Genomic DNA, 6,075 nt, shown 5'->3' with positions numbered 1-6,075 from the left:
GAAAGGAAGGGTGGGGGAGGAGAGAGGAGAGAACGGACGACTTTAGTGACTAACATCTGGGCGAGCCCGGGCTCCTGGCCCCGCCCTCCGCCCCGCCCCCAGTGGGCCAGCTCCCCCATCCCTCCCTCCCCCGCACCTTGGAGGGAGAAACCTAGAAGTCTTAGCACTGGTTAGGCCTCCAGGTTGCCTTTCATTCCCTTTCTCCTCTCCGTCTGTGCTTCCACACCAGCTGCCTCTTCAGCATCAACTTGTTGCCCCAATCAGCTCCCCTGGGCATGCCACAGGCCACTCTGTGCATGAGTGTGGATGTGGATGGGCATGTAGCCAAATATACACATTAGTATTTATGTGGCTGTGCGTGTGCATGCAGGAGCACATTTGTATATGTCTTTTCTGGAAAGGGGGTGTGTGTCTGCAAGAATCAACGCATGGGTCTAGATAGCTGCATGTGCACACGAGAGCACGTGTGTGTCTTCTTGTGTGTCTGTACCTCTGGGGGATGAATCCTCGTGTCTGCTATCTCTGTGTGTGCACACAAGCATGAGTGCACGTGTATGTAGAGAAGAACTCTCGTCGGTCTCATTGCTGTGGGTTTCAGAGCCAACTGATCTCTGGGTGGTGTTCAGGCCTACAAAGCTGGTGGGGGACAGGGAGGTCTTGGGAAGTGGGGACTGGGAAGGGAGGAAAGGGGCCCGGGAGGGTGGCATTTCACAGAACAGGTTGAGGAAATGGAAGAAGGGAGAAGGAAGCCTGACCTCAAGATGTGGCAGGAGGAAGGGAAGTAGGAGAACACCTCTCTGCTGTCCCTCATGCCCCTGGGGGGGGGGGCAACAGAGGTGACTGTGGCCTCTCCCCTTCCAAGCCAGGGTCAGGAGGAGCTCTGAGACAGTGTTTCTGTCACCTCTCATGTGTCTGGCAGGCCCGGGTCTTTTTCTGAGTCTTCAGGGTTCAACTGCTAGATGTGTTCACCCCAGCCCAAGTGACACCAGCCATACCCACATTCTCCCTGCATGCAAGAAGCCCTGAAGACCGGAGGCCCAGGGAAGCGGGGGGGGGGGGGATTCTCTGCCATGACTACAAGAGGAAACACACTCCCAAGAAGACAGCTGTCTTTGACTCCAAACAGGAAGGGGTGTGAGAAAGAGGCAAGGAGAGAAAGTGCAGGTGGGGTAAGAGTAGGTTGCTGGTTGACAGAGAGCTTGGAGGCTGGAGCTGGGGTCTGGATGCACTCTCCAAGACCATACCGGACATCTTCATTGTGCCCAGCCAACACCTTATCAAAGGGGGACGAGGCCTCATCCAGAATGCTGAAGGGGAGGGGAGGGAGGCCTGGAATGCCATGCTAAGGCATCTAGACTCTGTCAGGAAGGGACTAGGAGACATAAATTGGTTTAGTGTAAGGGGACCCGACAAGAGTGGGGAGTTCAATAGACTGCCTGGGGACTCAGTAGGGGAAATGGATGGTGGTGAACAGCTGGAGGGGGAGGGGGAGAAGCACCAGGACAGGTCAACATGGATGGGCTGAAGGCCAAGAGAAGGACTCAGAGGGCAGGAAGTGGCGAACGCGAGGCCAGTTCCCAACTTGCAAGAACTGAGCTGGGGCCCAGAAGGAAGGAGCAAACAGCAGACCTGTTCTGCCCCACCTTCCCCCACAAAGCCCGGACAAGCAGGGTGGGCCCCGGGCGGCCTTGGCCTCCACTTCAAGGCCTGTAGGAAACAGTAGGAGACTCAGATCAGAGGGCAGGCGATCAAACGACAACCTTGGGAGCTCTGAGCACTCTAGTCTTAGAAGGGGGGAGGGGAGAGAAACCAGCTAGGGGAAGCTCAAAGAAGGGCCTTCCTGCACAGAGGAGGCCAGGGAGCTCCCTTTGCTGGAATGATGATCACGGTCATGGGAACTCGTCTTTGTCCTCAAAATCTAGGCTCCCAGAATCGGGTTCGGCATATATGCCCTGGATGTACATGCAGGGAAAATGCAGTACTTCCGAGCCCCTGGCTCCCCATTCTCTGCCCCACCCCGATGTCCCACAGTCTCACACCCAACCTCTTTTAGTCTCCTGGCATTTGCCACCCAGCTTGCCGCCTTCCCGGGGAACTCAGACAGGCAGGAGCCAGAAGGTTGAGGCCCCTGACAGCTGGGAGGGGGCTCTGCCTCTTCCCCTCCCACCGCTGCTGGGTCTCTGATCTCTCATCATTCCTCAGGCAATTACAGAGCCAGCAGCTCAGGTTGTCGGCTCAGCAGGCCCCCCAACCCCCATCAGCACCTCCAGGGGCAAGGAAGGCGAGAGCGTTCCACAAGCTGGTGTACAGATGGAGCCAAGGCCACGTCTGCGAGGGGTGGGGATGGGCTGGGGAAGACTGAAGGGTGACAGACAGGGTGAGAAAGAGGCAGGAGGGAGCAGGAGAGGCTGAGGAGAGGGGCTGGGGGAGGGAGGGCAGGGAATGGGAGACAAAGACAGGATGCTGGACCACCACCACGGTAACCAAGACGGAGAAATCCAGCAACAGAGACCGGCATCGGGGAAAGGGTGAGAGAAAAGGAGTACAAAGGGTGAGAGGTGGCCGCAGAAAGCCCTGATGGGAAATGGTCCAAAGAGCAAGAAGAGTGAGTGGTGTGTGTGCGTGCACATGTGCACAGACGTGGTGGTGCCTCTTTGAGTGCCCTTGTCCCTGGGGGGGGGGCATGCCAGGCAAGGGACTGGGAGGGAGGAGGGAGGCGGGCCCAAGTAGGGGGGCCTCTTGGGCTCAGAGGTCAGGCTGTACTGACAGGCAGGGCAGAGGGACAAACAGCAGAGAAGCTGTTGAGCCAGGACCAGAGAGACAAAGCCCACGACAACAGAGACAGAGCAGCAGGTCCCTGGCCACTTGTGGCACTGGGGCTAGGTGACAGGTGTAAGGCAAGATGAATGAGCCACTGCTGGCTGGCCCTCCTGGAGGAGGTGGGGACCCCCACAGCAGGAAGGGAGAAGCACTCAGAGTGAGCAGCCGCCCGGCTGGAGGTAGGCGCCCACACGTCTCCAGGCACAACCGTGAGTGTCCGTGTGCATGCCCGCACTTTGTGCTGGGGCGATGCACAACAAAGGCAGGCTGATCCTGAGTGGGTCTAGCTGGGAACCCATCCCCCCGGACACACCGCACCGCACAGGCAAGAAGAAAGGGCGTGGCAGGCACCGAGGCAGACTGCCGTCCGCTGGAGCCTGCACAGACACTCAGGGCTCAGGGCGGCAGAGGAGCCACGCCCCTTGCTGCACCCTCAGTCCCTGGGTCCCCTGGGGAGTCTTCTCCTCTGGCCTCCTGTCCTCTTACTGAGGGGGACTTGGAAGGTCGTGGGTTGAAGCCGAGATCTGGGGTGGCTGCTTTCCTCCCTGACTCCCTGACCACACACACACACACACACACACACACACACGCACACACCCCTCACGAACCTTCAAGGGTGCCCCGCGTCAAGGGTGTCCCGCGTGAGTGAGTGCCCAGGTCCTGTGTAGGGTCCTCCGTGTCCCTCCCATCTGATAGAAATGGAGTCCCTCCAGGGGCACGTAGCCAGAGGGCCCTCCAGCTCAATGTCTGTTGAGAACGGCAGCTTCCCATGGCCCGGCAGGCCCACCAGGGGCAGGGCTGGGGGCTCAGCTGGGACTCAGTGCCCCAGGTGTGTGACACGGTCAGGGTGTGGGTGCTGGGTCCACGTCCTTGAGGCTCGGGGAGTGAGCGCATGGGGGCATCCATGCCCGGGCTGTCTGCCAGAAGGGCCGGTGGGGGCCTTTGAGCCCGTCGGTGCGTGTATGAGGGTATGGGTGTCACCTCCACCCTACGCACTGTGTTCCTTTAAGGCTCCTCCTCGCCCTCCCCCCCCCAGGCTGTGGCTGGCGGGTTTCCATGGAGATGGAGCCCAACTCCCTCCACTGGCAGCGGAGAGGAAAGCCTGCCTGCTTGCCTGCAGCAGCCTAATGGGTTAGATAATACATAAAGGAGGCTGCTGGGTGGGAGCCCCCACAGGTATCCGGGGCCTGGAAGTGCTAAAGGACTGCCACCTTGTCCTCTGCGGTTCCCACCGCCTCACCCCTCCCAAGGCACTCCCCAGAGTGAGCCCACAGCCCCCTCAAGGCTGCAGTCTCCAAGGCAACAGCAGCTCACCTGTAATGGACCATTCTCCTTAAAGGATGAGGAAGGGGTGGGACAGAGGTTAACCCTTCATGGGAGAGCAGTGAGAACAGACCGTCTCCACTGGGGAAGGAAGGGGGCATCTCACCATCTGCGGCCAGAACGGCTTTTCTCCACCCCCTCACGTGTGTGTCTCAGTCAGGTGCCCCATTTTATGAAATAAATCCACGGATACCACCTACCACACGCCGGGGCTCTTCCAAGCACGTTTACACACATCGCCCAAGGAATCCTTAAAATCTCCCCGGAGAAGGAGGCCCTATCATTACCCCAATTTTACAGATTAGGGAACTGAGGCTCAGAGAACCAGAGCACAGTGTCCAAGGTCACAGAGCTGGCACTAACGTTCACCAGGCGTAAGGTTCTAGATGGCAGGGGGGAGGTCAGCTTGCCTCTCGGGCTTGTGTAAGGCATGTGTACGTGTGTTCCCAGAGGGCCAGGGGCCTGGACGAGGATGGCCTCCAAGCCGTCCTGTCCCCTAGGGAAGGGCTGATTTGCTAGGCAGATGGCAGGCAAATGGGGGGGGGGCAGGGATGGAAATCTTGGGAGGAGGCCACGTGGAAGTAGGATGTGACCCATATCACGCCTCAGCACAGAGCAGGGACCATCTCATCCCTAGGCCTTGGGCTTTACTCGACCCACCATTCAAGGACACCACCCAAAGAGAAGGCAAATTCCTTTCTCTATTAAGCTTGGGGACAGCGTGCAGAAGGGGAAACTGAGGCCCAGGAGAGCAGAGGCCAAGACTCATAGAATGCCAGTGCTACAGCCAAGTTTCCCATGCACAGTTGGGGAAACTGAGGCCCACAGCCCGAAAGCTGCCTCCCTCGATGCCCTCTAAGCCTCCCCTTCGACTTTGGAAAGCGGGCTGAGAACAAGACCAGAATACCCCCCATACACACCTGAGAAATGAACCTGGCACTAGAGGGGGCTTCGGGGGCCAGGCTAGAGGGCACAGCGTATCTCTCATTGCTATGGGCTGGCGGGGCCTGTCGCTAGAGCAGGCAGGCGGTGCAGGGAAGGTGCTGCTCAGATACGTCAGTCCGGGGACACCTGGACCAAAAGGGCGGGTGGGGGCGCCTAAAAATGGCTCAGAGACTGCCAGGCCCCTCCGGCCCCCTCGCGGCTCCCCACTGCCAAAGGGCTAAAGAACAGAGGGGGCCCAGGAAGCCTGGGGTAGACAATGGGGCCTCTGTTGTCCCCAGGGCCTCAGCATTCCTAAGGCATGAACGCAGGAGGCCAGGGGAGGGGTCAGAGGGCACCCCCCCACACGCAGCGGGAAGCCCCACATCATGCGCGTCATGCATCGGGCATGCCAGCCTCTGTGCCACCGCCATCAGTCCTGCCCCTTCCCCCACACAGGCCCACGGGGCATCTGAGGGGACCCATTCGGGCACAGAAGGATCTGTGTGCCCACGCTCTCTCACGAACACACACAAATGCACACATGCAACCAGATAGATGATCCCCACACATGCAAAGAGGAATACCGGAAGCTACGCACACGCCCACGCCCAACATCGCCCCCATGCAAACATCCAGCCTGGCTGCCCTCTCCCAATGGGCCTAGCTCCGAAGGCTCTAGACGGGAGAGCTGAGGGAGGGGCCCCCGGTAACTCATCTCCTCCCTTCAAGCTCAATCAGACCGACATCAAGATGGACAGGCTCAGAAGGCCCCCCTGGCTGAGTGCACAAAGCCCAGGACGCTGCCGCCTTCTGCTCCACCCAATCCAAGGCTGACAAAGCCGTCCGTCCTCGGTGGGTTTAGGGACAGAGGCTGGCATGAGCCGCTGAGAGGCAGGACAGTGGCTGGGCGCTCCCTCGGAAGCTTCAAGACCTAGAGAGAACACGAGGGCCCAGGCGGGCTCCCGAGGCCCTGGGTGGGGGGAACTGGACAAAGAAAAGCTTCTGGAA

The sequence above is a fragment of the Lynx rufus genome, unplaced genomic scaffold (assembly GCF_022079265.1).
Source record: "Lynx rufus isolate CCGP_SWC_20201006 ecotype Redwood Valley unplaced genomic scaffold, mLynRuf1.p SCAF_49, whole genome shotgun sequence".
Taxonomy (NCBI): domain Eukaryota; kingdom Metazoa; phylum Chordata; class Mammalia; order Carnivora; family Felidae; genus Lynx; species Lynx rufus.
This window is presented reverse-complemented; position numbering follows the sequence as displayed.